Raw genomic sequence first — 11,493 nt, 5'->3', positions numbered from 1 at the left:
AAAGTACATACAAATTTTACTAGACCTGTTACATACCAAATGTATTTTACATTTGTTATTGTACTTTAACATATCAATAGACAAACTATGTCCTAAGTGTCCTTCATAATTGCATGAACAATATATTTGAGAAAGAAAGCTTTAGATTTCATTACAATTTCTGAATAAAACTTCTCATCAAAATGTATCCTGTCCACTGCAAAGCCCTTCTTGGTGAAGAAAATGAAATCACACCATTTCCTACCACATACTCCTAACTGTCCCTGAATTTGAGCATACCAAGGTGAAGAAGGCTTTAGGCGTACATCACAATTTTCATCTAAGGATACATGATAGTGTGCATCTGAACAAACCTCCTTTGGGGTACGATTCTGATGAAGAAAAGAGCATTTAATTTCAATAAGTCCCTTTCCACAACACTTACAACTGACAAGTCCATCTGGTGATGCTCCTAAAAATGGATAGTCCTCATCGATGAACAAACCACAGATATCAAGGGTTGTTTTTGAATGTTTCTTCTTGTATTGGTCAAAATACAGCTGTCGCACAACACATTAATTTTCTCTCCCGAAAGAAATAGCAGGAAGATGAGAATTGTCTGGTGTTCTCCCCATGATATTCTTGGAAATGTAGTTTTCATCACTGTCAGTGTTCTTATAGTGCAGAACAGAGTAGAAATTAGAAGCTGTCACTCTACCTTTTCTATGAACAAACCATTCAGGATTCAAATTCTGCCTTCTTGTTGCTACTTCAATTTTATGAATAGTATCAGAATCAAACACCTTCAGTAATTCACTTATGGCATCTTCTTCACCTGATGACTTAATGGTATCTGATAGTGTAGGTAAAACTTCAATATCAACATCATCGCCTTCAGAATACAATGTTTGAAGAATGAGTGCACTTGTTCCTTTACACAGAGATTTAAACTCCTTTTCAATGTCCCCTTGGCCATGAACAACACTTACAGATGGAGTATATGATGCATGAGTTGGAGTGGTGGGAGCGGGTTGTGATGGATCCACACGTGTGTCAATGTCCAAGATTGGCATAGGTGCTGTCTCCCTCCTTGGTTTGTCCCAAGTACAATCAACATCTGTACCAACTTCTGTACCTCGATCCTTGTGTCGCTCACAAAAGCTTGCGAGGGCAAACAGCAGAGCCACACAGTGTTTACAAGTTCCGTTGTCACTGAAAGATGAAATATATAATATGTAAATGTGTTGTACTCATGACAATGATAAGATTTAATAAAGCTCTAGTCCTTATGATCATCAATGTAAATTAAGAACAGATCATAATTAGCAGTAGAGTAATGGTAATGATTTAATTTACTGAATTATAATATTAATACTATAATATCAGTATTGCAATATAAACATGGTATTTTATCGAATGGACAATAAGTAAAGCAGGTAATGATGATTTTCATTATAAAATCTCTATGTACTATTATACATATCTACTTACGCAACACACGTGCAGCCTCCAGAATGGATATCTCCTGCATCACTAACGATAAGCCATACTTCGTAGGGTTGTGCTGTCTGTCTTGTCTCTGGCACACATGTCCCCTTGACATATCAATACATATTCACCTTATCAGAAATGATAACATTGTCTACATGGTTGGCGAGAAATAGTCTGAAGCCATTGTCCTGTTTGTAGTCACGCAGTCTTTCTCCGTTCCATTTACAGTACCTTAGTAAATACACAAATCCGTCACATGTTTCAATATCTGGAAGGCCTCTCAAATCTACGGACGAATCACTAACCATCGTTAACTGAGGTAAAACTAACGTCTCATCACCTACTGATACAGTTCTTCTGTTGATATCCATCTGTTCGTAATCATCCGCAGTCGAAATAACTTCAAGGTCAAGTTCACTTGCGAGACCACACAACCTAACGAGGTGTTCTTTTCTTGAAAAAGAACAAGAAACGTCTCTGTCCTGTAGAAACTGCTTCAAATCAGGTACCAGCAAATGTTGGGAATCCAGTTGATCAGCCATAGTGATGACAGTTGAGACGAAGATGTAGATAATCAGATAAAACGTACGAATGAGTGTTGTTGGCAATGTAAACGATGAAAACCGGAAGTTCCGAGGGCCTATTTTTTTTCCGGAAGTGTTGTCTAAACAACGAACCAAGCTCTGTTCCGGTGGAACTCGGAACTCTGCTATTAAAGGTAAATATCTGTTTCTTCACCTATGACGCCCGCCATGTTATGCATGGCCAATTAAAGGTAAATGTCTGCATCTTTAGCTATGACGCTCGCCAAGTAATGCATGGTCAATTAAAGGTAAATATATGCCCCTTCACCTACATGTATGACCTATGTGATAGTGACAACAAAAACACTGCGTAAAGTGACGACAATCAGATATGTCTAGGTTCAGAAACATTTCAACATGTAAAATATTCTAGTGGACACAATGGCATATCAGACCGACGAAGTCATCTTTCTCTGATTCAAAAACAGCACATCATCAAACAGGTGAAAACAAACGATTCGGAATGGCGTTTTACATGTCTGATAAACGCTCCATCAATTCAGCCTCATATTGAACCGACCAGGAAATCTACGGACACAAGTGTTACCCTACTAGGGAACAACCAACCAATTGAAAACAGACTTCTGAAAAATCCCCTGTGTATAGACTTTTGGAACATCCTCTGTGTATAGACTTTTGGAACATCCCCTGTGTATAGACTTTTGGAACATCCCCTGTGTATAGACTTTTGGAACATCCCCTGTGTATAGACTTTTGGAACATCCCCTGTGTATAGACTTTTGGAACATCCCCTGTGTATAGACTTTTGGAACATCCTCTGTGTATAGACTTTTGGAACATCCTCTGTGTATAAGTTGAGCCAGGGATAAAATGTCTGGCAGCCACTGATTGGCCAGTATGTTATGAATGTAGCCTGATAGGTAACTATCCATAAGAATTGTTGATATAAATTGTGTAAGTCCGATTTATTTTTTTCCCAAAAGTAATAATAATAATGAACAGGTAAACATTTCAGATTTCTGAGAATTTTTACTGCGAAATTCACCCATTTTCAAAATGGCTACCCTGGAAAAAAATTGAGCTGAAGAACGCAACATTTTTTTATTGCGTGTTATTTGAGGCCCTAAACGTTTGATATAAACCATAATTGCCATATTGAATTCAAGAATTTTAAGGATATACTCCAAAAACATTAACACTCAAGTCTATGGAAAAGCAATTGGTTGGTTGGTCCCTACTATATGTAAACACATGTAGACTGCTGGTTCATCACATCACCAACATTCTTTAGTTTAGAGAATAATGGTATAAAGAGTGATATATTAAATGTTCTACAAAAACAACTAAGAATATCGATATCATAACAAAACCATTACTCCAACGCAAAACATCCTGATCCCTGACTCAGTAGGTGATTGGATGGGAGTAAGACTTTCTGGTAAAGCTTGCTGTTCAGACAAGGCATTTAGACAGTCGTATCATTAACCGGTACTCTGAAAATAATATTGAAGTATGATAAACATTTCTTTCGTATCTAGAAAACTGGACATTATACACGCAGAGTTTCCTTAGTTATCAGGCAGACTTAACATTAAAGTCTATTTAGGAAGAAGACATGTATTTGTGAGAACCTTTTAAACCATATTGGTTAATAAGTTGTTGTTTTTTCTTCCTCTTTTTCCTATTTCTACATTGTGTGTGTTAAGCTGCTAACCTTTTTTTCAAATGATGTACCTAATGGTTTTAATCCACTCTGATAGTAAAGCTAGTGCAACCTGATCCAACTTAGCCTGCTCTCTCGAATTCTAGTCTTCCAATAAATCTATAAATATCCAGAAACCCACGTTTTATTTAATGGAAGGAGTTTTATGATACTTAGGACCTATCAAGAAGAGATGTCTTAGTTTATGTTATCTATAAACAGCAACATCCTAAAGAAGTTGTCTTAAGGCCATCCTAATTCAACTGCTGCAATCGGTTTTTGTAATAATTGAATTTTTTTTTTAAATAAAAAAAACCCCTTAGCAATGGGCCGAGATTTAAAACTAGCAATGGTAATGTTGTGTTGGTAGAACGAGTTTTTGTAGTACAACATTCTTACTGCCATGGATACTATAAATAATCTTCTATTCCATCATCATTGGTATTTTTTTCATAACTTAACTATTTTTTCTTTCGAATATCAATTAAATAATATGTTACTACTGTAGTAGAGAACATTGCTAAAAAAACTAGTCATTGGCCTATATAAAAATATGCATGGTCTTAGTCTAGGTTTGGAACGCTTCCCTTTTTTAATCTATATATCTTTCATGACTGAGCATCCGTCTGGAACCGGATGTTCGATAAATCACTTGCATTTTAGTATCATAGTTGTAGTTTCGTCCGCTGTAAGATCGAGATGACGTTGTGAGACTATGGGAAGGCCTACATAGATACAATGTCGGCATTATGACCGCACGATAAATCGATCATTGGGTATCTGACTCTAAAACAATCTTTCCAAAAGTGACGGGAGATCTCGACTCAATCGATAGGGAGCTTCCTTTGGGTTGTGTAATGGTATGCACGGTATGCGTCATACATTGTAGCTCATCACTGTTTCCGTTTTCTGGAAACTTCCAAGAGCTGACCATGATTTGATTAAAATATCCCGACCAGGAGAGGATTACGATATCCTCGCACGATACCACACCATTTGTATAGGCAGAATGGGGTTATGCTCTCGAGTAGCTCGGTTACTCAGTAATAGTTCACGTATCGCTTAGTAGCCTTTAACATGTTAAAACTGCAGGTGAATTAATTACAATTTGGAAATAGAAATTTGCTCAATGTAGGCAAGATCCGTTTTGAAGTTATAAAGTAGGTGTATGTTTCTAAATATGTATTTTTTTTTCAAAACAATTAAATAAAATGTTAGTATGTGGTCAATGAATGTGATAATGTGTCATATGTACTTGTATTGCTTTTTGTACCTGTTTGTTTTGACACGTTTGCGGTATAACAGATTCAAGGTTCAAATACCGGCAAAGCAAGCATACACATTTTCGACCTAAAATAGCATTTGCCACAAACTGTGTTCACGATATGGGGCTTGGTTTTGGGTTAATTCATCGTAATAGCTAGTCGTGGGAGACTAGCAAGTGTGATGTTACATGTAGAAGGTGTAATACATGTACAATTACATGCAGAAGGTGTAATACATGTACAATTACATGTAGAAGGTGTAATAAATGTACAATTACATATAGAAGGTGTAATACATGTACAATTACATGTAGGTGTAATACGTGTACATTTACATGTAGAAGGTGTAATACGTGTACATTTACATGTAGAAGGTGTAATACATGTACATTTACGTCCCTATGTGAGACGCTGTCTAAATTTTATCATATCCGTGATAATCATGTGACAGTCCAGATAGCTTGCTCTTTTTAACACGTCTGGGAGGTAATGCTTTAGATTATGTGAGTACGTAATACCTTGCACGTCTCGCTCTACTGTGGACAAAAACGGAATTTATGTCCCTATGTACCGTTCACTATTTGAACACCATTAATAAAGTGCAAAATAACGTCAAGTAGAAGTAAATATGCGCATGAGGATATGTATCATTTTCAATTTAGAAAACAAAACGAAGTTCGCATACATTAATGACACATTCCATTAAGAGAATACTTCATGGCAGGACATATAGATGTTTTAACACGCAAACGAAAAAATGTCGCCATAAACACCAATGACAATCACAATATTCCGATGTCAAGTTTCATTCAGAAAATAAATTGTAGATGCCTATCGTTTGTTGACGGCCAGTTATAAAGACATGGTATGATGTGTCCCAGAACTTCTTAATGAAGAATGATAAGTCTTGATCTGTTGTGTTCTCAAGACTCCCCAAAACAGCTCCCCGGTCCAAACCTAACCACATAATACATTGTCGATCATCCGTTTAGCTATCTTTATATCATCATATAAACCAGTGCTTCTCATGCGTGCCGTCTTTATGCTGGCCTTATCCATACGTCCACTGTATAGACACATGTATCCATCTTACCAAATTACCCATCAAAGCCCTGCATCAGTAGCCGAGGCGGCCATAACGAGCGATAAACAGACACAGCGTCCGGGTATATAGAAACATATCTCCATTTACTGATGCTACACAGACAATTAAATGCCAATAAACATTATTATCTCCATAAAGAAGAGCTCTTCTTCAAGTTAATGTCGACATGTATTGATTAAACACCGGGCATAAATAATACGATTTCGAAGTCACTGTTTGGATATAAAGATTATTTAACCTGGCAAAGCGGTCAGGTACAGTGTCAGCATGACTGACCTCTTGTTATATGTATCGAGGACTGTGTAGAGGCGATGCTGGACAGCGGTATCTTTCGCGATGGGCTGGGCAATTCAATCTCAGCTCATCAATGCGTACACATATGAAGTTATACTAACAGGTTTTAACGTTTATAAACATGTGTAAATATAAGACATGTGGTGGACCAATAATGTATAAAAACTTACAATCAAGTTATCTTAGCTGAAATCAATCACCATTGCTTGCCCTGAAGAAAGCGCGCGAGGCGTCTTTTAGTAGGGAACCGGAAAACTCGCGGAAAAACCACGTTGTCGAGCAGATGACCCCCGTAACGTTTCAAGTTCGATCAGGGAATCTAACTCCAGTTGTCGACGTCAAAGTCAAATGAGTTAACCACATTACTTCCCTACCAACAATACTAAATCTGTATGATAATATATCTTTAATGATTTCATAAAACATAAGCTACTGTTCCGTCAGCTGTATATGTATCGAGGTTCGCTCACCGTGATCAGCATTGGTACATTGGCGACTGCCCCCCCCCCCCCCCCCCCCCCCCCCCCCCCCCCCCCCCCCCCCCCCCATGTCTTATATGTATATGTATAGGCAATACTTATCTATATAGCACTCACTACCTTCAGGAAGGTCCAGGGTTCGAATCCCCTTGGATGCCTAAAACAGTAATCCTTTCTAAGCAGGGACAGCGTATCTTATCTTACTAGTCGTTTATCAGCCATGTATTTCCTATATAATTTTTGAACACGTGATTGCATGTTTTTCCCGCGTGTGGAGTGAACAGGCGATTTACTTAATATGTATCCCCGCACCCACATGTATGTTGCAAACCTTAAATGACAATTCAAGTCCAGGCCAAACCTGAAACAGAGATCTATTAATTTCCCACATTTATGTTGGAAACGAGAATACGTGCATGCTGCTCACCAATAGCAAGAACACACAGTAAACGTACACTGTATATCCCACATCAATATTGTACACATATCTGCACGTGTACATATTACACTGGTAATCGTGCACATAATGATATAACACTGTCTATGTTCATTCAATTTCAATGTAGCCAAAATGAAATATAATATACAAAACATAGAATAAATATTATTTTGTATATAAAATGATTCACTACAAAGGAGTTTTATTACCCTACTCTTAAGATATCTTTACAATACAGAAGAGGCGAAAAGATTGAGGAATGAGACACGTCAATCAGCGATTAATAAGCTATCATTAAACGATATGTAATAAATACAATGTTTCCAATGCATGGCAAAATGAGGAACATTATATATTTGAACACTATATGCAATTAATATGCAAATGGAGTAAACGTTATATCGCTGTTAATGTTAGTCGCCATCAAGTCAACATAGCGCGACCTATCCCTGCGATATCATTATTATATAATGTAAGACAGTTCTCGTTACAGGGGAGAAAACTCTAATATAATATCATAAATCAGTTTGTGGAATTGATCTCTTAACAATATAGTTATAACTATATTCAGAGACAAATAATATCTGTCATATCTGTTTTCATTAACATAACAAACCTGTTGATAATGGAAGGCTGTTTCTTTGTATTTGTGTTTTTAACGTAAACATCCTATCAACATCGTTGAGAGTGCTTCAAGATAAGACTCTATGACAATGACTCGCGTAGTAGGATACATTCATTATCAACTCGAGTAAGACGCAGAGGTTCCTTAAAATAGCCACACAGATTGAGTGTAAACAATACCTTTACTAGAGTGAAATTAACTGAAACTGTGAATTAACTCCATCCATCCCCTTGGTATCCCACCCGACCCTTTTCCCCCTCTGCATTTCCATATAGAATCAGTTATAATTTTCAACCTCTCCTTCGCTAACTATCCCTATATTTATTTCCACCTGCCTTATTTGTTTACTCTTTCTCCTCACTCAACGATGTTCACATTTTATTCCTCTCCTTCCCTCCCCGTCATCCAACTTGCTCATTTTGAGCATCCATTCACCATATTTCTCTTAATCCCTTCCTTTTAACACCATTCTCTCTCTCTCTCTCTCTCTCTCTCTCTCTCTCTCTCTCTCTCTCTCTCTCTCTCTCTCTCTCTCTCTCTCTCTCTCTCTCTCTCTCTCTCTCTCTCCGAGGCTTGCTCTCTACTATAACATTCAATATATTACCCCATTCCTTCGTTCCTTCTCGTTCCCATTCCCTTATCCTTCCTTGTATTAACCAATCATACATTGATTATCTAAGCTTCGGTCACTGTGGAGACGACAGACACTATTTGACCACATTGCCGAAATCAATTCTGTTTTTTATATATAAATGGTTTGGTTGCCTTTCGGTTAGACAGCTCGTGTGCTAGCATGCACTTTAATGCCGACGGATTGAAGGCTGATGTTCAAATCTGAGAAAACAGCTTCATTTAGGTAAGAGATAGGGTCACAATATATGTTCACTTCGCCCATTAAACTACGTAGCACCCCAATCCATCACAACCAATGGAAGATGTCGCAGTGCGACAACATCTTGGTTGTTTGTTATCGTCTGTAGAAATCACGTATACAACTGTACGAAACAGATCAAAATAATGGGTCTGTATGGCAAAAGAGGGTTTAATATCTGTAGGATACAGGAGTGGACTATATATCTGTAGGATACAGGAGTGGACTATATATCTGTAGGATACAGGAGTGGACTATATATCTGTAGGATACAGGAGTGGACTATATGTCTGTAGGATACAGGAGTGGACTATATGTCTGTAGGATACAGGAGTGGACTATATATCTGTAGGATACAGGAGTGGACTATATATCTGTAGGATACAGGAGTGGACTATATATCAGTAGAATGTACAGGAGTGGACTATATATCTGTAGGGTACAGGAGTGGACTATATATCTGTAGGATACAGGAGTGGACTATATATCTGTAGGATACAGGAGTGGACTATATATCTGTAGGATACAGGAGTGGACTATATATCTGTATGATACAGGAGTGGGACTATATATCTGTAGGGTACAGGAGTGGACTATATGTCTGTAGGATACAGGAGTGGACTATATATCTGTAGGGTACAGGAGTGGACTATATATCTGTAGGATACAGGAGTGGACTATATATCTGTAGGGTACAGGAGTGGACTATATGTCTGTAGGATACAGGAGTGGACTATATATCTGTAGGATACAGGAGTGGACTATATATATGTAGGATACAGGAGTGGACTATATATCTGTAGGATACAGGAGTGGACTGTAGATCTGTAGGATACAGGAGTGGACTATATATCTGTAGGTTACAGGAGTGGACTTTAGTTATGTAGGATACAGGAGTGGACTATATATCTGTAGGTTACAGGAGTGGACTTTAGTTATGTAGGATACAGGAGTGGACTATATATCTGTAGGTTACAGGAGTGGACTTTAGTTATGTAGGATACAGGAGTGGACTATATATCTGTAGGTTACAGGAGTGGACTATAGTTATGTAGGATACAGGAGTGGACTATATATCTGTAGGATACAGGAGTGGACTATATATCTGTAGGATACAGGAGTGGACTATATATCTGTAGGATACAGGAGTGGACTATATATATGTAGGGTACAGGAGTGGACTATATATCTGTAGGGTACAGGAGTGGACTATATATATGTAGGGTTCAGGAGTGGACTATAGTTATGTAGGATACAGGAGTGGACTATATATCTGTAGGAGACAGGAGTGGACTATATATATGTAGGGTACAGGAGTGGACTATATATCTGTAGGATACAGGAGTGGACTATATATCTGTAGTTTACAGGAGTGGACTATATATCTGTAGGGTACAGGAGTGGACTATATATCTGTAGGATACAGGAGTGGACTATATATCTGTATGATACAGGAGTGGACTATATAGCTGTAGGGTACAGGAGTGGACTATATAGCTGTAGGGTACAGGAGTGGACTATATATCTGTATGATACAGGAGTGGACTATATAGCTGTAGGGTACAGGAGTGGACTATATATCTGTATGATACAGGAGTGGACTATATATCTGTAGGGTACAAGAGTAGGCTATATATCTATAGGATACAGGAGTGGACTATATATATGTAGGGTACAGAAGTGGACTATATATCTGTAGGATACAGGAGTGGACTATAGTTATGTAGGATACAGGAGTTGACTATAGTTATGTAGGATACAGGAGTGGACTATATATCTGTAGGGTACAAGAGTGGACTATATATCTGTAGGATATAGGAGTGGACCATATATCTGTAGAATACAGGAGTGGACTATATATATGTAGAATGCAGGAGTGGACTATATATCTGTAGGATACAGGAGTGGACTGTATATATCTGTAGGATACAGGAGTGGACTATATATATGTAGGATACAGGAGTGGACTATATATCTGTAGGATATAGGAGTGGACCATATATCTGTAGGATATAGGAGTGGACTATATATCTGTAGAATGCAGGAGTGGACTATATATCTGTAGGATACAGGAGTGGACTGTATATCTGTATAATGTAGAAGTGGACTATATATCAGTAGGATACAGGAGTGGACTATGTTTCTGTATGATACAGGAGTGGACTATATATCTGTAGGACAAGGCGTGGACTATATGTCAGTAGGACAAGGAGTGGACTAAATGTCAGTAGGATACAGAAGTGGACTATACATGTATGTCTGTAGGATACAGGTGTGGACTATATATCTGTAGGGTACAGTAGTGGACTATATATCTGTAGGATACAGGAGTGGACTATATATCTGTAGGGTACAGTAGTGGACTATATATCTGTAGGATACAGGAGTGGACTATATATCTGTAGGATACAGAAGTGGACTATATGTATATGTAGGATACAGGAGTGGACTATATATCTGTAGGGTACAGGAGTGGACTATATATCTGTAGGGTACAGGAGTGGACTATATATCTGTAGGGTACAGGAGTGGACTATATATCTGTAGGATACAGAAGTGGACTATATATCTGTAGGATACAGGAGTGGACTATATATCTGTAGGATACAGAAGTGGACTATATGTATGTAGGATACAGAAGTGGACTATATATATGTAGGATACAGGAGTGGACTATATCTATAGGTTGTAGGAGTGG

At 37.9% G+C, this 11,493-nt stretch overlaps 1 pseudogene; it reads right to left on the bottom strand.

Moving 5' to 3' along the window:
* Positions 1-330: 330 nt before the first annotated feature.
* LOC117334349 lies at positions 331-2,174 on the bottom strand (annotated as a pseudogene).
* Positions 2,175-11,493: the final 9,319 nt, after the last annotated feature.

This window comes from Pecten maximus, chromosome 9 (assembly GCF_902652985.1).
Source record: "Pecten maximus chromosome 9, xPecMax1.1, whole genome shotgun sequence".
Taxonomy (NCBI): domain Eukaryota; kingdom Metazoa; phylum Mollusca; class Bivalvia; order Pectinida; family Pectinidae; genus Pecten; species Pecten maximus.
The sequence above is the reverse complement of the archived record's forward strand: the minus strand, read 5'-3'. Positions and strand labels throughout refer to the sequence as shown.